Source organism: Neopelma chrysocephalum, unplaced genomic scaffold (assembly GCF_003984885.1).
Source record: "Neopelma chrysocephalum unplaced genomic scaffold, ASM398488v2 Primary Assembly neopelma1_104, whole genome shotgun sequence".
NCBI lineage: Eukaryota > Metazoa > Chordata > Aves > Passeriformes > Pipridae > Neopelma > Neopelma chrysocephalum.
Window position 1 is genome coordinate 2,415,330 of NW_020897768.1, and position 23,720 is coordinate 2,439,049.

General features: G+C 37.0%; 1 protein-coding gene across 29 annotated transcripts in view; it reads right to left on the reverse strand.

Annotated features, from left to right (window-relative positions):
- The window catches only part of KHDRBS2 (KH RNA binding domain containing, signal transduction associated 2), a 380,194-nt gene that overhangs the window by 289,062 nt on the left and 67,412 nt on the right, over positions 1-23,720 (reverse strand). The gene's annotated exons all lie outside the window — the stretch shown is intronic.

The window sequence follows — 23,720 nt, forward strand, 5'->3', positions numbered from 1 at the left end:
CCTAATATCCAATGTAAACTTCCACTGGTGCAACTTGAGGCCATTTTCTCTCATGCCATCACTTGTTAGCTGGGAGAAGAGACCGACCCCCACATCACTACAACCTCCTTGGAGGTAGTTGCAGAGAGCGATAAGGTCTCCCCTAAGCCTCTTCTTCTCCAGGCGAAACAACCCCAGCTGCCTCACCCACTCCTCCTAAGACTTGTGCTCCAGACCCTTCACCAGCTTTATTGCTCTTCTCTGGACACTCTACAGCACTTCCATATCCTCCTTGTAGTGAACAACCCAAAACTGAGTACAGGATTTGAGCTGTGGCTTCACCAGATGCTGAGGGTGGTGGGTGATTATGATAAAAATGCTGATGAGAAAAGGAAAGAAAGCTTTATGTCCCAGGCTGTTTGGTAAAGATTTCCTTGTTTGTTTGTTTTCTCTTTGCTCTTTCAGATATTACCCCTGGTATCAGTTCTTTTCAGAATCTAAGTTAGTAGACCAAAATCCACCTGGGAGACAGAGACCTGCTCTGTGTAGCAACTTATAAAATGTGCAGATAAAATGTGAATTGAAAGTGAATGCAGCAAGAAAACCTTGCTGTCTACAAGTTTTTAATAAAAGTGTTCAAAAAAATTCTGAACATAAAGAAATCCATAATTTTGCTGGTTTGACCTGCAAATGATGAAACAGATAGGTAAAGTATCAGTTTCCCTTACTAAAGGGAAACAACTGTGAAAAGTTAAGACTTTGAAGTCACCTACACAGCCACCGGTTTCTAGCAGATCAACAAAGTATACCTTAGGGTGTACTAAGTTTAAGGTTCCCAACATCAGGAATCTCTAAATGCACATACACTTTGGAAAGACCGGTAGCGTACTGAGATCGTCACTGTTAAAAGTCAGGCAATAGAGCAAGATTTGAAAAGAAACAAGGACAAAGTCAATTTAGGCAGCTGAATTCCTTGTCTGTCTAGACAGTGCCTTGGTGTGTACCTCTTACAGAAAAGTCTAGCCCTTTTATGCAGAGACTTAACAGGAAGGGTTTAATTCTACCTCAGCAGAATGACAATTTCTAGTGGTCTTGTGTACCACTGCCAGATTCTGACAAAATAATATTGCCACATACAAGCACACCATCATTTAAAAGCAATTAGCAGTTAATAGCTAACAAATAGCTAATCTGTTGGAATCTTGACTATAGGAATTGGTGAGGATATAAGATCAAGGTGCTTGAGCACAGATATCTACAGACACTTATAACTGGGCATCCTGACTGGCCTGGGGATGCCTCTTCAGAAGGTCAGGCATCTTCACCATTAGATCAGTTTTGTGTGTCAGATCTGAAAAATGGCTGGAGCATCTGCTCTGGTATCGACTGCCTGTGATGAGGCAAACCAATTCCACTCAGGTCTGTGGTCATAGAAGTAACTGAAGGAATGCCAGCCTTATTTCACACTTTCAACAGAAGCAGATTCCTCTAGTACTCTGAGGTCACGTATAAAAACAATGTGACACATATTTTTGACAGTAACAATCCTAAACACACCATCTTTAGTATTTTGCATAGAATCTAACCTAGAAACCTATGTAGTCCATTTGCTCCTTCTTAGATATGTGCACAATCACAATGAAAAATATGGGAATGTGGTGTGTTCATAGTATATTAATCTGTTTTCTTACAATACCAAATTTAGTTTTCAGTGCAAGAAGTCTAATTCAGTGCAAAATCCCCCTATTCTATATATTGATAAATTCAAAATGTCAAGTTCTGTTGTTTATATCATTAATGACATTTAAGTCACATAGTCCCACAATTTCTGATTCAAAGTAACTAAAAATAAAAGCTTGCCTTTACTTTTTTGAAAAAGAATAAAAAGCCTTGATTTAAGACATGTACTTTTTCAAATATTATTTTAAGGACATTACAATGCTGCTGGTATGTGCATTACAAGAGTAATATTAATTTCATATTGATATGAAAATTGGCAGATACCTCTTAATGGATGCTCTTAGAAAATTATTTGGACTGAAAAAAAAATCACAGTAACATTTTTGCAAACTGGTAATACTAATCAGTTTAAATACAGTTGCTCTTTCTTATCATGTGGATTGCATCAACAATCAAGTTTATGTACTGTCAAATATTTTTGCATTAAATCAAATTCTGGTAGGGTTCTGTATGGAATTTTATTATGCAGTATCACTGTCTTGCCAAGCTGATGGTCAGCCATCAGAGAACTAAAACGTGCACAAAGAATAGTACTTGCATTTACTAGAAACCCCCCTCCCAGCTGTTCAAAATCACTGCAAATTTAGAAAAAAAAAACAAAACCAAAATCATAACAAAGAACAAAACCATCCCTTAAGTAGTTTGTTTGGTTCAGCTGCAATGAAGATATTCTTCAAGGTCAGCTTGAATGCACAACACCCCTGTAACTCCACACTGGTGTCAGCTGAGATAAACAACATCGTGCCCTCAGTGACACCAGAACAAATGAAAACACCTCAAAAGAAAGATAATACTTGAATTCTTCCTATTAAAATATCTTTTTAGTAAGCTATGTTACTTGATTGTTGTGCTAATTCCTCTGGTTTTCTTCTTTTCTATACCCAAGGGAAATTTCAGATTTGTGATAACCCATTTTTAGACACCACGTTGCCTTGTTATTCTATCCAAATTACATTAAAATCAGTTTCAGTGCAAAGTTTTCCAAAGATGCTTAATTATGAACATGTAGGGATCACCTCTACTATTTCTTTACAACCAATCTGCTTTCCAAATTTTTTCCTCTATCCGCTGCACGGCGTTACCTACAGAGTTAACAGCAGGCAGCAAAAAATTGACAAGATGAAGAATGCATTTGCTAACAGGGAATTTACATACTCCTAGCTCATGCATCATCACAGCTTACACAGGTTTTAATGACTCCGCTGAACTGACAAGATGAGGATGCTCCCACTCTGTGGGACTAATCAGAACCAGTAAAATGCTTCAGTAACCAAAATTGCACTGAAAGTTGCATAATTGGTTATCTTGCCTTAAAGACAAATGGGGATAGTGGCGGTTCATTTAGTTTCTCTCAATTATACCATCCCCTGAAACAAACCCTGTTAAGAAGGCAGCAAAGGCATGAGGAATTAAAAGGAAAACAACAGGAAAATAATCTCATTGGAAAAGAGATCTAAAGTTTATACAGATGGACTAAATATTACATAGGACTAAATATTATGTAGAAATGTCCTCCTGCTGGATTCATTCTTCTGTATTGACAAGGGATCATTATACAAAATGGAAATTTCTATGAAATGACAGAATTTGACAGACTACTTGTCAACAGATCTTTCTAGGTTCAAAATTGAATGAGGACAGTTTATTCTTGTTACATCAGTTGAGTGTATCAAGTGCTGAAAATTATATCTTTATTTCTCCAAAATGAAAGTATATCCCATCTGGTATAATCAAGAAGGGAATAAAAAGTATGTCAAGCTAGAAGAGGTTCCTAAAAATATTTTAAAAAATAGATATTACTTTCAAGGTTAGTAACTGCTCAGTGGATTAGTCTGCTTGGGAGAAAATTATTTTAGCAGGCTTAAAAAGCAGGGATCACAAGCTGTGACACCAAGAGTCATGAAACTGCTCAGAGGATGGGAAATTCATGTTAATGGCTTCTATCTACGAAGTATAATATTTCTATAGTCAAATCGTCATTTTCTCTTTGATTTGCCCTGCTTAGAAAGGCAGGAACTTTTTAAGTCCCAAAATTTTTATGGGCACTGAACTGCATAGGTAATTTTTGGCTGACCTCAGTTTCAGAGGGCGTACAGACTGAATCCATTCAGGTGCATCTTGAGTAGACATCAGTGGAAATTGCAGGTGCAGTTCAGAAGTGGCATATGGACCCTCATTATTTCCACAAAAATGCTGCTACTGCAACAATAAATCTTTAAAATACATTGTTTGAGGTCTTATTGATGTTTATAAATCTGTAAGATTTGATTGAAAAAAATATACTACTACTCTGGTCTCCAACCCCCAAATTACTTCCCATTGAAGCAATATAGTGATCTCTTTTCCCAGAACTATAAAAACTTACAAGTAATAGATCATATTAAAATCTTGTACCGAAATTTTAAAACCTTTTTTTTTCTTTCTAATGCTTAAAGAATCAATACCAAATGTTGTCCCCCTTCCCTGGGAGAGCCTTTTTTATCTGCCAAAGAACACTTGTTTAATCCTTACGGAATTAAAGGGGAAAAGAACTAAGGAGAGTAAAAAGGGAAAAATCTAGACTTAAAAAATGGAGAAGTAAGTAGAACAACTCGACATCACACTCCCCTCACTCTGACATTGTCACGTGTTAAGATGCCTTTGGGTAATACTAAAAGGATTCAGTTTTTATCCACATTTCCCTAAACAAACTGGTCTAGTGAGCTCGCAAAAAAATAGTTTTTAAGTGATCTACCAGACTCTGAGGTGTATCCTGCAGCAACAACACAGATATCTGGTACTTTCCTCCTGTATATGTGCAACTCACTTGGACAGCAAATCTTGAGATGCCAGAAAAACATATCCCTCTGAACCTAAAATGAAAAGGTGCAGCCATAGTATATCACTCTGCAATATGAAAACATTTTTGTAACAATTTAAGATCAGAAGTGCATTAGAGAAACTGATATACAGAAAACACACATTTACTGCACGCACTATACTACCTAGATGAATATAAAATTAAGTCAATACAAATAAAGAAATAATAAAATAAAATACCTACTATCATTGTGGCCAATACCCACCAACATAACACACATTTAGCCTTTTGATTCTTTTGATTTGATGAATATTCAACAATAAAACAGCACTTATTCCCATGGAAAAAAATAGATCACCACCACAGAAAATCAGGTAAGTCAATGCTATCTCGTATGTTCATGAAACAGGCAGATTTAACAACTGTACCCTTATATAAGCTTATGCTATTTACATTTCATAATGCTTTGCATAGTTTTTTTTAAATAATTTTCCACTAATAATCCTGAAGAAACATATTTAAAAACATATTTAACTACTAATTATTTGCATAGTTAGGTGCATGTACGGTTTTCTTTTCCCATTGCATTTATTTAATTTCCTGTGTTTTAAGTGAACAAATGTCAGTTACACATGTACCGATAATGCAGATCCTCTTCTACGATATGTATGATGTCGGTTGTTTCAAGCAGCTTGTTAGCACTGACATATGTAGTGGAGACACACAGGTACTGCCTACAAGCAACAGACTGATGCTTGGAGCAAGTCATCCTCACTACATCCATATGCTTGGCTGAAAGAATTACTATGTCTTCATGTGCTATCTGATACAGCAGGAATAGGCCAACAAGAAAGTAGGATTTCTTGTGTAGAAAAAAGAAGGTTCCGAACATGTAAGAACTCCAAGGATGAGATGTATGGGATACCACCGTAACAGTCATACTGGCTTCTGTCTGCAGGACCTAATGCAGCACTACCCTATGAACAGTTTGACTGGAAACATTCAAAATAACAGTTTCACAAGGGTTATGTTTACCAATAGTTTTTAGTATCTTTTTAAAAAGTTAAATTTTGAAGAAAATTATGTCAAAAAGACATACTAATAAGGAGAACTTTACTTCCACTTCTAATTTATGCAGTTTACATTGCACATGAGTGGGAGGCAGATTTTTTAATAATTCAGTGGTGACAAGCCTCTGCATGAAGAGAAGGATTGGGGATGTGAGGAACTAACAAGAAGGAAAGAACACATGCATCTCTCATGGCCTGAGAATGGCAAACCCAGTGACAGACAGAGTACAGGAGTCCATTAAAGTGTTTCATGGACAGTACTCCTGAAAATGACAAAGATAGCGCCTTAACAGAGAATTCCTAAAATACTATAGTGAACAACATTGGAGCAGAGTCATAAGAAAAGATACATTTCATATTTCATATTGAATATGAATATCCATGGACTAGTAAATTCTTTTTCATTTTCCACATGTAGATCAATAACCAAAACCACACACAGAAGCTGCAATATTAGCCACTATGCATAGGAATCCCTGAAATATCCATTTTCTCTTTCTCTTACAATACATTATTAAATCATTAAAATAAAAAATCCATTTTTTTTTCATTTCCATAAAGAGAAATGTGGACCTGAAAAGAATGAAGATGTCCATATGTAGATCATACACAGAAATGCTATGTATATACAGTCAGGACAGAATACTGCATATAGACAAGAATCCATATAATCCGCTGTTATGCAAACACATAAATGAAGGGTTAGGTATTACAGAGAGACAAATGGTCTATCTGAAATACACAGGTGGGAAGACAAGAGTCTGTGAAGGATAACAACCTAAAGGATAGACAAAACAACACATAATCAGGTATCTGCTATATAATGAACACAGAGAGTGAAAGGGCAACACCTGTTACACAGTCTGGCTTCTATAACGTTTTACAACTAGCAAGAAGCCAAGAGAAAAACTGTGCCCTTGATATTACTGGGACTGCATCTGCTGATTATTTGGCACTTCCTATGCAAGGCATGGCTTTAAGACTGTGCATTTCACACAAGTAATTCGCTGTGCACAGGAACAGGCAGATGTAATATTTTCAAACATATCTGAAGAAGCGTGGATTGAATTCCCTTTAAACCAATAGAAACTTATGCACAGATCACATCAGGCACCTAAAAACCCATGAGAACTACCTTTAGCCATCTAACAGCTTGGAAAACCAGTCATACCTGGTAGCTACTTTACAGCAAGCATATCAGCAAACAGCTATCAGAACTGCACTAAGGGATGCTAAGCAACAGTACAGAAAGGTCTGCAAAGGGAGAGAGAGTCTTGCAGCGGTTAATGTTCAGCTCTGTTACTGTTGAGAGGAATATTGCTGCTTAGGTTTGTGTGTCCTGTAACTCAGGACAGCTGATAAAAAAGTAATTCTTTATGTATTACTCATCATATATAATTTATAATTTCACCTCCTGGTGAGTCCTAGTTTATGGCCTTAAAAATTGCTCTCATAGCTTGTCTACTAGGCAGATAACTGGCACAAGCAGTGGAAAATGGCAGGTGAAGATTTACTGCTGTTCCCACACAGATGCAGAACTGTGACTGCCTCCTTGTGTGTGCTACAAGACAGTCACCCATCCTGCTTCTTCTTGTCAAAATTCATTCAGGTCTGTCGCTTACACCTACCTCTACACAGAGGCAGTGACGAGCTCAGGGGAGAAAAAAGGTGACTTTCAGTTCTAGATTTCTCTAACTGGTGATATGAAAATATGTGAGGAGTTCTCATAGTCACACAGAATTGAGAAGGACCATGTGGATCATTGAGTCTGAATGCAGACTTATAATATACGGTAGCCCACAAAGTATCTCCTACTACACACAAAAAGACACAAATCAGTCACCAACATTTCATAATACATTTAAGTCCTGGTAGAAAAGACCAAGAGACAGAAACCAAAGGCAGAAGAAAACAGCAGAGCTTAGAAAAATAGAACCATTAAAAAAGCCTTCCAAAATATTTTAAAAGCATCATGGAAATGATGATGCCAGCCCTGCTGTAATTCATTTTAGCTCTCCATTTTGTACTAAATCTGTTTTCAGCTCTAAATGCTGAAGTCTGCCACTCTGTCATACATATTGACAACTTTCATCTTCCAGTATTCTGAGAGACTGAAATATTAATGGTTAATGACTCAAATAATCTGCCATTTGCAAAAGCAGTGGGTGCTTTGGTGACGATGTGCAAGGTAACAGCCTAGGTGCAGAGGGGGTGAACACCCACCACTGGAGGCTACAAGACAGGTTTTGAGCAAAATAAGGGAAGAGGGCTATGAGAAGCAAATCCTATGGAGGTGGGATAGTGCTTACACAAGTGTACCTTACACAAGTCGCTCAGGAGTGAAAACTGCCCCCCCAAAAACATCAAAGACTCCCAAAGAGCCCCCAGATTCATTTCTGGGGCCTTCCACCAAAGGACTGCACATGATCCACAATGTTGTAACACATCCACGGTGTTGCATCACAGAGTGTAAAACTCCTTCCCCCTACCACAGACCTACCTGGGCGTTCCCATGTAAGCCTAAGCATATATTGTCTTGTGCTCTCAGCTAAGTGATAATAAATCCCTCCCCATGTACTCTGGTTATACATGCCAACATGCTGTGTTGATTCCAGAGAATAAATACCGTGATAATGATCATTTATACTATTATAGATTATTTGAAAATACTGTTTCTATGTCCTTGATGCAGAGTCCTTGTATACTTTCTGTAAATTGCATGAGCACATCTGATGTTGCATATCAAATATATATAGTTAGCTTAAATTGGTTCTGGGCCATGGGATTAACTATTATTCACATAAGCACTACCATACGCATACTCCTTAACTATAGATTAAGAAATTACATTCCCCATGTGCACACACTATCATTTGTAAAGTATTAAACATAGAAGTTAGAGACCAACATATAGGCTTACGCAAAAGTTAACTGTATTTTTTACTTTCTTATTTTTTCAGTATAATTACTATGCATTTCCTCAAAACATTAACAAGAGACGACTCACTCTTACAAGAATGATAAATACAATGTATGTGACTCTATCACCTCATGATTAATAGGGTCTTTTTTATTCATGAAGTCAGATGTCAGACTCAGCTGAAAAATGTATATCATCTTATATGTATTTATTCCAAAGCCTATTACACTGCTGCAGATAGATACAATAACAACCACTTTTCACTGTTTTTCGAATTAACACAAGATGTATGTCAAATGATGACCTTAAACTTTCTGTGTTGGAAATTTCATTTAAAACTTGACAAATACACCGGATACCAGAATAACATAGTAATAACAATTCACATGAAATCTACTACATCTTCTAACCACACTCCTAAAAAAAACCCTTAATGCTTCAAAATAACCATGGGCCTTCTGTTGCCTCAAAAGAAAAATGGCACAATTCTTTTTTGTTTTCTCATCACCTTTTAATTTTTTTATTTCCTTTTAATTTAAGACCAAGTTAGTTGACAATAATTATTGGAAGTACTGTTATTATTCTGTAAGTTTCAGAGAATATCCCCCTTGTCATCCAGGAGCAGCTCCCCACCAAAACAGAGTACCTCATTCACCCTGCCAGCCATACAACAGAATAATGAGTGTTACTGAAACATTATAATTGAAAATTGCCTAAAAATAAAAGGGGAAAGTCAATAGGTATATCACAATATCTCCTGAGCCCTATACTTGCTGGTTTTCATTGTAAGCCATTATGCTGGTTGATAAACCAACTTTAATTTAGTTCATGTCTTGAATAATTAACAGACTACAGAGGCCATGAAATGTAAAAATAAAGAAAAGTTGTGCATTAGTGAATCAAATTCTATACAATTTCACTATTCAAGTCCTGAACAGAATATTATTAACACTACACAGTAAGTGAAGAAGCAGGAATTAGGTCTCAAAGTAACTTTCAGAACTTTCTTGTATAATTTTTTCAGTTTATACATCTATGTCTAAACACCACCTTTACAACAGCATACACTGAGAGCAGTTAAACTAGCATACCAGGGAAAAAAAACCCCAAACTGTTTGAAACTGAAGCTTGACCCTAAGCAACACTGAAGACACTACTGTCAGAGTACTAAAGAATTTTTCACATAACAGCTTAACAGAAGTTAACAGTGACTCCCAGAGAAGACTAAGACCAAGTATGAGGGCTGCTGGTGCAAATGCACAGTAATTTGAATTAAAGATGACCTCTACAACTCTCTTTAGTCTGTTCCAAGCCTTGGTTGTAGCAGTCATAATATGGCTCAGATGTCTTTCTTAAATGCATGAACTGTTCAGGTTGTTCTGCACCCCAGCAGTACATATCCATCATCCTAGATCAGGAAATTAGCCTGTAGGCAAAACTGACTCCTATTTTCTCACTGTCACAAGAAAAAAAACATATATATGCCTTTTTGGGGGGATAAGACTGGGAACTGATAGTGATCCAGCTTTTTAGACATAGGGATATTAAGTTTACAAGAATAAGTTAAGAGCATATTTCCTTTAGAAAAAAAATCTATCTTGTCATAAATGCCTAATGTTATCTTGATTTTTTTTTTGCACAGGATAGTACTAGATATGAACAAACCAGTTTTCTTCTGATTATCTGTCTGGCAGTTCGTGCAATCTTTGCATGCTGTCTCTATGCAACAAAAATCTTTTCCACGCTTTTGATGGTGAAATTAGCCATATTTTGTCAGTTGATATGTCATGTGAATTGCTCATCTTCCAGGGTTGATCTATGTGTGTGGACACGTGTGCATTCTTTATGCAAGAAACATTTGGTTTTCAGTATCACTTATCCCATAGTAACTTTCTTTAATGTTTCCTATCTAGTGAAAAAAAACAAAATGGTGCTTTTAGGAAACCTATTTACATATGAACATTTAGGATTAAATTAATTGCCCTGGAAGAGCCTGTTTCTCATTCTTTAAGTAATCTTCTAATCTTCCAAGAATGAGGGAGCATTTTAACCCAAATCATCTACAACCAACACAAGTGTTCTCAGTAAAAAGGTGTGCCTCCCTCTGAAATTGTACACCATACAGTCTTGTGTACATACCAGTTGTACCCCACCACACACGTGGGTTTTGGGGGAATGCAAGGGATAGAGTTGAGTTGGAATCATTTCTAGGAGGATCCCCTCTCTCCTCTTCCTCCTCTCTCTGACTGGAGTGAAGGGACTTGTCCCACTGTTGTTTCAGCATTACCTTTAGCCAAACCTGAGAAGCATGAAAGGGCAATACATTTGCAGAATATTTTACATTTTCCAAAATGTACTTCAATGATTGATCACTTTGTTCAGTGATAAATTTGAAGTCAAACTGTAATCTCAAACCTGACTTCTGAATCTCCTTCCCCAGAACACAGCTATCATCCTTTGTGGTACCAGTTAATCCATCCCTCAAGATCCCATCTGCAGCAGAAAGCTCACATGTGTAGATGCCTCCTGTTACTAGCATTCGTTTTCTTGTCATTTTCTTGTGTTTTGAGATTACAGCACCCCTAATACATCAGAAATGCAAATAAAAAAGTTGTATTATTTAAAAATATTCTTGTTTCTTCATTGCACTGAATATTTGCTATTAAAAGTGATTTGTTTGGCAGTTTTCTCTTGCCAGCTGTTATATGAAAGGAACCAAGTCTCTGCAAATAGCTCTTCTTATACTGGAATCACTTTTATTAATTCCTCTCTCTGTTCTGAATGCTACTTTTTGATAGTGGCAGAAAACAAATTTTTTTTCACTTTTCTTGATTTCTTTGGCTTATATGCTGGGCCTTTGTATAGTCTAAAACCCTAGTAACATTACCCTGTAACTGAGAGTATCTCTACACCTGTGAGCACATCCCACCTAAATCACCTCTAAATTCAATACTTGCATACTGCTAACAATGAAGATATAAAAGCGCTGAAGCTACTCAACCCACTCAGAAATCTAAGCCTTCGGTCTTCTTAGTGAACTCAGAGCTACTGCAACTAGACTACAAGGTAGGAAAAAAAAAAAAAGGAAAACTTGCTAAAAACCTCAACAAGCCAATTTAAAGACAGTTGGTATATTTTAATGGGCTGCAGCCAAATACCATTAGAATGTCTTCTATCTGTACCTCTCTATGCAAGCCGGTCCGAGCTTCACTGCCTTCATGCTGACGAAGTTTCTCCTTTTATCCAGTCTGAATATTTCCTGTTTCAAGCTACACCTGCTGTCTCTTATTCCACCAGCATGCACCAATCATGAAGTGTCTCCTCAACACCTTCCCTGCAGACATTAGGGAAGCTGCTCTTTAGTCCCCTAAAGACAACTCTTCTCCTGACTTATTCAGTCCAGCTCCCTCAGCCTCTCCACATAAAGCAAGTACTCCAGCCCCAAGTGATCCTTGTGGCCCTCCTCTGAAATTGTTTGTGTCTTCCTTGTATTTGGAGAATTAAAACTGGAGACAGGCATGTAGGGAATCATTTTCTACTGGCAGCAGATGAACACACTGGCTGCCCCATCATCATTCCTTTCCCACCTTACATATCCCTTATCTTGAATGGGAAGAATTCTTGGCATTTTCACTCTAAAGCACACTGAATCATCTTGCTAACTAAGCAGACAAATTCAGCTATGTGCACCTAGCTCTGCCCCTGCAGATAAAACTGACTTCATGTAGTTGGTCTGTGAGCCTGAGCCTACCAAAACACATCCTTGCAGAGATGTGGCATGTTCTGGTAATCTTCTGATGAAAAAAAAAACAACAGAATTTTCTCTCTTCATTGAGGGAACAATCAAGAGAGGATTTGCTGAGATTCCCTCTTCCCTATATCTCATCCTTCAGGTATATCCATGACAGAACATATTTTCTGTCCCCATTATCCTGCTCTTTTTTCTGTAAAGAAATCCTTAAAAAAAAAATAAAGGCACAAAACAGAGGAAATATCTGAAAACTTGAAAGCTTTATTTTCCATCATCTCTTCCCTCTAATGATACTCTGAACAACATGATGTTAAGTGCCCTGAAAGTCATCTTGCCTTTTTATGCTCGTATGATTTTGGAAATCTCAAAAAAATGTGACAAATGCAATAATTCCTGAAAGAAATAAAGCATATCTTCTTGCACAGGCTGAAAAAATACTAAAACATGGTTTGTACTAGCACTAAGGTATTTACAGTGACACCACTCATACTTCTACAGTTCTGTTAGTGTCAGCGTTTACATTACAAACCGCTGATTCCAAGGGTTTATAACTGTTTGTATGAGTTGGCTACTCTTACAGGAGCACACAACACAGTTGTTGATGGCTTCATTAGTGATGCTTTCGTAAAAATGGCTTAAATTTCACTTTGAAATTTTTATCTCCCTTGTCCATTACATGGTTTAAATCACAACCAAACCGTGGCTAAAGTAAGACAACAAAGTAAGACAAAACCCATCCAAAATAAGATTTATATGCTTGGACTTCAAAATGTGTATTTTGCAAAGTTTGGAGACGAGTCGCTGTATATAATAATCACTTTCAGCATCTTCCCACCCAGACATTAGGGTTTTCTGGAAATCTAAATACTACAAATACTGAGTAAGAAGAAAGTTTTATAAACACTAGATGTCAAGTAACACTTTGGTAATAAAGACCATCATACATCTGTGTTATAAGTTTCATATGTGAACATATTTATCTAGCAAAAGTCTGGTTTGATTTCTGGTATCTCTTAAAGTACCTGGATACCTTGGAAATCTGCAGATAACCTACCTACTTAAGTATGTTGATTATTTTAGGCAACATGAATAATTCACTGGAAATGCTTGAGAATGCAGACTCTTAGGTCTGAAAACTAGCAAAACGAGAAAGCAGTGTCTTGCATTACGTTTGCATGTGACATGAAATGTGGTCTTAATTATATTCACTTTCTTATTTATATAGAAAGTTACTCATTTGCAGCATCTAGTACCTATGTGAGTAACTGAGCTAAAGTTTTACAGCTTACACAAAAAAAATTCTATTTCTTCCAAAGGCCACTTTCACTCAATCAGAAAAATCAGTTTTTAAAACGAGGTGATAAGGAGTAGCCTAAGGCAGTTCTCTTTTACCCAGTCTGAAACAATACTGCCAGCATACCAGGGAAGACCAAAAAAAAAAAAAAAAAGAAAAAAAAGACAGCAAGAATTCCTTGCTGGTAAAAGCAGTAATAAATTGTTCTCTTTCAGAAGAAAGGTTCCCGCCAGTTTGTTTCTCAATAAATGACAGAGAAATAACTCATTCAAAACTAAAACTAAATTTCTTTAACTTCTAAGAAATATGTTCATTATCATTATCGAACGATTGTCTATAGCCTGTATACTTTTTCTTTTAATATTTCATTAATCATTGCTTCAGTGAATTTTCTTGGGTAAAAATAACCAGCTGATGAGGATTTAATTCTCTCCTGCCGAGTTGACATAGACAATTAACAGTTTCTCTCATCAGACAGTAGATGGTCTATCAGCTTGGAAACCAGTGATTAGTGAGCAAATGGTTTGCAATTATGCTATGTATGCCATGGAGTACATTTCTTACAGCAGAAGTAGTCATATGCGATAGTATTTACTTCAGTGCTACCTACTCCTTAGCTAGGTAACGGGATTATGATACCAGAAGGTAGATGGAAACATATCTTTGCTATATTTGTCACCTATTCTAAGTTCATCCAGTTGGAACAAAACTATAACATATCTGGGAAAAGTGTCTCCCCCTTGTCTTCTTGTAAGAATGTATGAGTGACAGCACTGTGCACTGCTACATTTCTTGCAATAAAAGAGGGAAGGTATGGTTTCCCTCCAGTTTGTAGTATTTTCCTTCTGATTCCCAGTCCTAACCCACAGAAACACAACAGTTTCTGAATAAACCTATGGTTCTACGATTAATTAAAAATCTAAATCTATCAAGTGAAAATGCCTGCAAATGATTCTTTGAGTTTCTGAAAATATTTATATACTGATGCTACTACTGGGCTATTTAAGATGAAAATAGAAGACATATTTTTAATAAGTTTTAATAAAACACAATAATATATATTCCAATAAAAACCTAAAAAATATATTTATGAAAGAGATTTCTTCAATATTAGAACACATTCTTTGCATTTGCATCATATGAAAGCATCACTTGTTTATTTTGTTTGCTCAATATAAGTAAAAAACAAAAAAGGAAAGAAAGTGGCTGAGGTCAAACACGCTCTAGACTAAATAGCTGCAACTCAGCAAGTAAGAGCATTTTCAGCCTAAATTCCTTTCATTACCATACTCTTCTATATACCAACACATGTTTTCAAGTTCTCTGCTGATATGTGGGAAGCCTGAGAAACAGGGACAAAGTCACCAAAATCCATAACATGTTGCAACACAGCTACAAAACCATTCAAATGACAATACTGAAGAGGGAGGAAACCCTTGTCACTAAACTAACTGACTCAAAAAACTCTCATTCACTCTGCTTGGGCCACATAGGGTCGCTGTGGAGAAGGCTGCTTTACGTCCCTGTTGCTGTAATTGGCCTCCTCTGTGCCCTGTGTGAGGAGACAAATGACCATGGGGCCATGTGGCACCCAAGTCTTCCATAGGGAATTAAAGCAAAGTGGTCAATGTATCTTATATATCTTACTCTTTTTCCCCAGTAACTATTGACCTCAAAGGTTGAGTTCAACTCAGTATGAAAGAGGAGGCTACTTCAAAGACAAGTAAGACCTTTGAAGTTTGGAGAGAACACGGAGCTGGGTAGGACATGTTCAAATTACAGCAAAGGCTGTGCCATAAGCTCATGTTGTAAGAGATCTGAAAATCCACAGAAGGCTAAACTTTTGTCACTATAATAATAATAATGGCCAGTCTTCGCGAACGAAGATTTGGGGAAAGGTCTTTTTACCTTTCCAGCCTGCGCAATGGATTTTTTTAGGTGAGACACAGCCTGCGCTGAACTGAGCCCACCCTTTAATCCTAAGGTTCATCTGCCGGGGCCAAGCAAGCTTGGACAATGGCAGTGAGGTCCTCAGGACGTAGGTTTGTTTAGAGTGACCTTCTCATAGATGGATGGCCTCACAGGGCTAACGGGCTCCATCTGCCCGGGGGACTGGCTGGATTCGAACCTGGGTCGCAGAGGTGAGAGTCCTGCATGCTAACCACTAGGCCACCAGGGGTCCCCATATATTGTCACTATACCTGTCAGCAAAATGTTAAATCAGAGCTCACAGCAAACCAAAAGACACAGACATGCAGAAAAAGTTCCCTTAGCTCTGATGTTCAAGGAACTGCTTGTGTACTTAGGCGCCATTGAAACCTGAATTGTTCTATGATGGGCTGCATTACCTTCTCTCTACTCATAGGTCTATCACAAAAGGATCGAGGCAGAGCATTAGCTTTTGTGTTAATATTTTATTATATAAGCTATTTTCAAAAACTGTAGCTAACTTTAGCTGGGAGTTATTATAAATTACATTAATGACTACTTCGAAGTGGCCTTGTAGCACACTTGAACAGAGAAAAAAGCCTGAAGAGCCACAAAACAGATTTCATCTTCAGCTTCAAGAGGCAAAAACATTCTTCAGGAGTGTTTGTGTTAAGACGAAACATTATATTTGCTTTCAAGAACTGATTAGCTCATGTAGATTCTGCAGTTATTACACATTTGCTCAGTTTAGACTAGAAGAACATAGCAGAGACATATGAAAAAATGACCAGCAACTACCTGTTGCAGTAATTCTCAAGTGCTTGTTGTTTTTCTTTTTTTTAACATCTGAAAGGAAGTAAATATTTATTTTAATAGCAACTTTAGCAAGCTTCTAAAACATTCTTTAAACCCTTGTTCTTTCATTCTCTGCTAACACGTAAGAAGACTGATTATCTAGAAGCCAAAAAAAATAGCAAGACATTTATACTGCACTATATTTCCTTATTAAAATCATTACTGTTATTATTATTATGAAGTTGGGAGGGGACACTGGGACAGCTGGGACAGGTGACCCCAACTGACCAAGAGGATATTCCATATCATATGGTGTCATTCTCAGCATACAAGCTTGGAGGAAGAAAGAAAAAAAGGGAGGACATTAAGAGTTACACTGTTTGTTTTCCCAAGTCACCATTACGAGTGCTGAAGTCCTGCTCTCCTGGAGATGGCTGAACATCTGCCTGCCCATGGGAAGTGATGAGTGAATTCCTTGTTTTGTTTTGCTTTGCTTGTCTGCACAGCTTTTGCTTTATCTATTAAACTGTTTTTATTTCAACCCATGACTTTTCACTCTTTACCCCTTCTGATTCTCTCCCTCATCCTGCTGTGTGGGAGTGAGCAAGCGCCTTAGCTATCTACCCACAACAAAAGCCTTTCCAGCTCTTTTAAACTTCTTGAAAGATGTTCCACAACATATATCTTATGTATTCTGTTCTTACCTAAGCTACTATATTACATAAAATCTCTTCCACAGACACATTTCTTTCTTACCCCCTACAAAATGACAATAGACTTGTGTGTTTTTTAAACTTGCTACTTTTAAGGATATTAAAAAAACCCAAACATGTAAAAGAACCAATTTACCAGAAAGTATTTTAATCTACTGCCCTGCAACTTTAAGATGTTTATGTAATAAATGTTAGCATAACTGGCAACTCATTCTCTTAAAAGCCAGAACGAAAAAATAAAAAGCATCCAAAAGTGATCACAAATAGATGATCTTTTTGATCAGTACACATCACAGTTCTGCCCCTACTGAAATCAAGGGTACTGTGTTAATCTCACTCTAACAAATAGTTAGCTTTATATTTCTCATGAAGCGTAGGTCCAATTTGAACGTTTTACTAGATCTGAGTTACCGTGTATTTAGAGAAAAAAAACTTAATTTTTTCTGTTTGCTACTATTTTTAGTCCTTAAGAAGCAACACAGATAGGTGGAAGTGAGCTAGATTCTATTTCTTATCATAAGCCACCAACAGACTTGCTTACTGAACTCCCCTCAGTTTCCAAAAGCTGGTTCCTCTGAAATGGAACTTCCACTGATGATACTGAAGACAAAATCCCCAAATCCTCACTTAATACAAACAGCAGAGAAAGAAAAAATGGTGCTGTAATTGCAAAGAAAACCCCAAATATCTTTGGGTGTAGGCGGAGCACATGTCCGCAATCAATCCTACACAACCAGCGTACCATTACCATGAAGTCTTGCTCCTGATCAGAACTGTTTGTTTAAGCAGGGTGAATTTCTGCCCACTCTCAAACTTATTTTATTAAAGCAATGCTATAAATTATATTTTTCTTCCTTTTTTCCCCCTCAAATAGGAATAATAAAAGAAGAATAGAGAGGAATGTAAGAGTTTAGTTGGCTTAAAAGAGATACAACCAATGTTCCCACTGGCGAGTGGCTAGGACTTCTCTGTATTCTACACAGCTGCTACTGCTACCAACTCTCTCTTGCTGATATTTTTATTTGTCTGGTTTTCTAGTTATGTTGTGTTTGAGACTGGAGTAAGACCAGTTAACTTACTGAGTGTATTGAGTACAAAGGGTGTCTCTCCAGCTTAGTTTTGGCCTTTGAGTGCTCTACAATATGCAATGTTAAATTATAACTACTCTAAAAGTCTGCCTTGAAATATGGAAGGCAATGCTGCATTCCAGCATAATAGCACTGAGTAAGCTCTTGTAAATCACAAAGAAGTGATTTAGTGCCCATTTGTAATTTTAAGAATTAGTTAAAGGAAGAAAACAGTGAAAGCTGAAGGCTGAACTATATACCTGCATGCGTAAATAAAGACACCTTGTGAAAAATCTTTCAAAAATCATGTAATCAAAGGAGGAGGAAAAAAGTCCTAATGTTGTGAATATTTTTTCATACCTCCTGTTTTTAACCATGTTGATGCTGTTTTAATTACATTGCTGAAGATATACAGCCACAGATGGTTAACTGAAACAGAAAGGCAAATCTCTAAATGCTATCTGGAATACACATTATTCTCTGCAGTCAGGAACAATTTTATGAAGCAATTTCTAAAGAGGTCTGTACAGAGCAGAAGTTCTCAGCATGAGAAAGAGTTTAGCTAATGCTGTTGGAGCTGATTTCAACAGCAGTGTTATGAAAACAAATAAATCATTAACAAAAATGGGGATCTATTATAATAAAGTTACTTTCTGTAAACACTCAAGAGCTCTGCAAGATTGGCACAGGCCCCGGAACCGCTAAATCAGGGTCTTCTCCTGAAGGAAAAGGTAAGCAGAGAGATTCGGTCCTAAGTAAGCCAGAAAAGAAAAATGTGTGTGTGGTATGTTTTTCATGTACTTTACTGAAAGTACGCCTAAAGTATTTGAATTTTCCAAATGTGTGTTGTCTTTAAATGCACGGGAGAAGATTTATATCTATTTTGGATCAATTTCTGCATCAATTTCAGTGCAGTCCACATCATGTAAATTAATAATTTCCTGCCTTCCATTGTTCAGGCTTCTCTTTTAAAGAACTCAGCTGAAATACAGAAACAGTATTTCTTTAGATTTAGGTTAGCGTCAGTCTAAATTCTAGTACCTTTCCAAGTACAAAGGCTTTTCTTGTCTTATATGGGAGAAAAAAAATACTGGCAGGGCAAGTAAAAATCCCCATTTATTTAGATACTTAGCTCTGTTTCCTTTTACTAAAAATACTGGAGGTTTTTTTCCAATCTCCCAAAACATCTCCAGAAGGAGTGACAGATGAAATTTTCCTTTTGCCTTATGTAACAACAAGGTTCTCATTTCATTAGAGCAATATAAATCACAGATAAAAGTCCTGGCTACTCATTCAGCTGACTAATAGCCCAGGTCCTATTTTCCTTAGAAATCTTGTATTTTCTTGTCAATCCATCCTATGGACATAATACTATATCTTATTTTTCCTATTTTACTTAAAAGTGAACTAAACACACAAATCACTTGCAGATGATTAATATTACAACAATTGCTTTGAAAGCATCAGGTTTGAGAGAAACAACACATAAAAGAAAGAGAATGCTAAATAAAAATCACCATATTAGTTGTCTGAATCAGATGTAAAGACAGAATATCAACAGAAAACCTCACCCTTCACAATGAAATCTTTAGCACTGCTAAGTTTGTGTAAGTTATTTGCTTGAAGTCATGAGTTTATGAAGCATAAAACAATATAAACAAATAATATTCAGCACTGAATCTTTACAATAAAAGTAAAAGATACCATGCTCATTTTGGTTGGGGTAGAATTAATTTTCTTTAAAGGCTGGGATTGTGGTTTAGATTTCTGCTGAAAACAATGTTGATAATACAAAGATGTTTTTGTTATTGCTCAGCAGCACTTGCAGAGCGTTCAAGGCTTTTTTGCTCCTCACTCCACCCAACCAGTGAGAAGGCTGGGGATGCACAAGGAGTTGGGAGGGGACATAGCTGGGACAGCTGACCCCAACTGACCAAAGGGATATCACAAACGATATGGTGTCATGCTCAGCATATAAAGGTGGGGGAAAAAAGGAGGAAGGGGAAGACGTTTGGAGTGATGGTATTTGTCCTCCTAAGTCACTGTTACACGTGATGGAGCCCTGCTGTCCTGGAGATGGCTGAACACCTGCCTGCACATGGGAAGCAGTGAATTCATTCCTGGTTTTGCTTCACTTCCATATCCAAGTTTTGCTTTAGCTATTAAACTGTCTTGTCTCAACTCTTGTTTTCTCACTTTTACTATTCTGTCTCTCTCCCATGCCACTGGTGGGAGTAAGTGAGTGTCTGCATGGGAACTGGTTGCTGTCTGAGGTCAAACCACAACAGATGCACTGCAATATTTAAGATTTTTATGCACGTACTGTTTACTTCTCTGATTTGTCAGCTATTTCATATATTTGCACCCATTTCTTAATGGCTGAAATCCAGCTAAGCTGAAGCCAAGCATAAAGGCAACAGAATTTCACCAAGGCCAACAACATCTTAACTTATAATGTGCACTGGACAAACTTGCAAATAAAAAATTTCTCTATTATGTGCTACATCAAACCAAGTCTTTAAACAAGGTTTCAAGTTCTTAAACTGTACAAAGGAACGAATTTGCAAAGCCCAGTTTACATGCTTCTTGAACAAGTTATCACAAAGAAAGATGATGATTACGTAATACAATGGAAGTGAAACAATTGGTTAGTAAATGGCAAAAATCTGTATTACCATGCAATTGACAAAATTTCCCAGCAAACCTCTAAATTGTGGCTTTTGTTTTTCAGTAACAAGATAATTTCAGACTTCTGTTTTTTTTTTAATAACCCACTCTTTTCTCATATTTGATGAATTTGAAATACAACATTACACTGATAAATGCTAAAAACTTTTTGAACAAACCCCAAGTTGTTTTCATGCAAGTCTTAATTGGAACTCACATATTGTGAAAGAAAAAAAATGGTGTTATGGGACAGAAAGAAGGATCAACAAATACGAGACACTGAATGCCTGTTTCAAGAGAAAATCTGAATGTACTAAAAATATCTGCTGGATAGAGGAATGTTTGTAAATGAGATGCTGCTTTTACCTGGGCTGCTGGTATTTAAATTAATTCATCTCATAGAAATCATTGCTAAAGTATCAACTAACACCTCTGTCTCTATTTTAGATCCTGGTTTTACAGAAGAGGGGAAAGGCCTGTGTCATTAACAGAGCTGGTAACGTTAAGACAGCTGGTGCTAATCACAGTCTTTCATATTCTCTTCCTGTTGTACACACTAGCAATGTTCTTTCAAATATAAACCAAAAAAACATCTCTCAGTGATTTTTGAATGGTCTTGGGAATCCAGAGAGGTCCCAGCTAACTGGAAGATGGCGAACATTGTTCCAGTTTAGGGACAGGAAGGAGGAGCCCGGAAACTAGAGGCCGGTCAGTCTCACTTCAGTGCCTGGTAAAGTTATGGAGAAGATTATTCTGGGAAGTATTGAAAAACACCTGAAAGACAACACCGTCATCGGTCACAGCCAGCACAGCTTCATGAGAAGAAAGTCCTGCTTATTAAACCTGATTTCCTTCTATGACAAGGTAACCCACCTAGTTCATCAAGGGAAGCCAGCTGATGTAATCTTTTTGGATTTCAGTGAAGCTTTCGATACTGTCTCTCACAGGGTCCTTCTGGACAAAATGTCCAGCACACAGCTGGATAAACATCATGCAGTGGGTGAGCAATTGGCTCATGAGCACAGAGGGTAATAAAGTAACATCAGACTGGCAACATGTCATTTGTGGGGTTCCACAGGGCTTCATCTTAGGCCCAGTGCCCTTCAACATTTTCATAAATTACTTTGATGCAGGACTGGAAGGGATACTAAGTTTGCTGATGACACAAAACTGGGAGGAACTGTTGACTCCCTCAATGGCAGGGAGGCCCTGCAGAGAGACCTCGAAAAATCAGGGGACTGGGCAATCACCAACCACATGAAGTTCAACAAGGGAAAGTGCCAGATTCTGTACCTAGGATGAGGCAACCCTGGATGTGATTCCTGGGGCTGGGCCTGTGCAGAGCTAAGGGTTGGACTCGATGATCTTTGTGGATCCCTTCCAACTCAGCATATTCTATGATTCTGTGATAAATGCCTCTCAGGTGAAATCACATGATAATAATCTTACTTATTCATACATATAAGTCTGATCAACTGCTCTTATTACTATATTCTACTAAATATATATAATCCTCTTTTAACTGAGTTTCTAGTTTTTTTGGTTATTTATAAAGCAATCTGAAGCACCCAATGGGTACTGGTTTTGACTACCTTAATGTATACAATTTTCAAGAAAAGATAAGACACTGGATCACAGCAATCTGCAGTTTGATACAAATAGCAAATGGAATCCTTGAAGGATGGTTACCAGAGATGGTAGCAGGAAACCTGCAGTTCTGAGAATAATTCCACGCCAAGCACAGTATATTGCTAGCAAACCAACTACAGAAACTTTCCAGTTTATTTTCATTCTTGAATAAGTATTTCATCTCCATCACACTGATTTTTTTGCTTCACTGGTCTAAATCTGTAAAAATGCTTTATATTTTTTACTATTCATTAATGTGGCAGGTTCATTAAAGTAAATGAAGCTTAATTCAATCATGTTCAGATGCTATACTGGATAGATTACTGCATTTTGTCTTTTAAATAGTTTGTCTTTCATTCTAATATCTTCATCAAACAGTACTCTGAATAATTATCACATTGCCATTATGAAGCTACAGAATGCCTACATTTTTACTAAGAATTTCAGGTCAACTACAACATTTACACAAAATACCACAAATCTAGTTAAAGCAACTTAGGTTATGCAGCAAGAAAGTAATTCCTTATAGCACTGTATGTGTTCTAAGGTGTTTACCATCTGGATTATTACATTATCTCAGTTTTATATTCACTAGTCAGGAGGTAAATGTCAACTGGAATCATTGAATCTCAATTTTTTTACACCTTTCATTTTGCTTGATTGGCTTTTTACCAGTTGTAATTTATTGTTCTGATGAAAGTATAAAGTAAAAAGCTGAGAGTGTAATCAAGGCTAATGGTGAACTAAATACCATGTGATTATAAATCAGCAAGGAAAAAATACTGTGGAGATAAATGGAGATGTTTACCATTTCAGTATAAGTACTATTAGAACAACTCTTTATGTAAAATCAAACACTGTACAAGAAGACCAAATAAACACCCAAGCTGCAAAAAATCAACATTCTCTTCTGCAAAATAAAAACTAAAACTTCTGACAAGCAGCTGAATTTGGGGCTCTTTGTCAAGAAAAAAAATCCTGTTTTAAAATCAGACTGTGCAGTAGCGAGAACAGGGAAGAAAGTCTGAGGTGCTAGGACATTTGATTTTTATTATAAAGGTGAACATTGTCATAGTCACAGCCTGCAATAATCAGTAATCCTGATACCTGATCTTCCAAAACTTCTTACACCAGAGAAAATCACCCAGCTCTTCTATGATGAAGCTTTTCAGAGTTATTGAAACATTTTTTTCTTTGTTAACTCGTATTTTATTTTATAAAAAAATGGTTCATGTGAAAAAGCAACTCTGAGAAAAAGATCAATGATCTGCCTAAGTATAATCTACAAAACCTACCTGAAGTTAAAAAAAATCTCATTCACTTCAACAGCTTTTCTGAAAGGCCCTGAGACGTAAGTTAAAATATG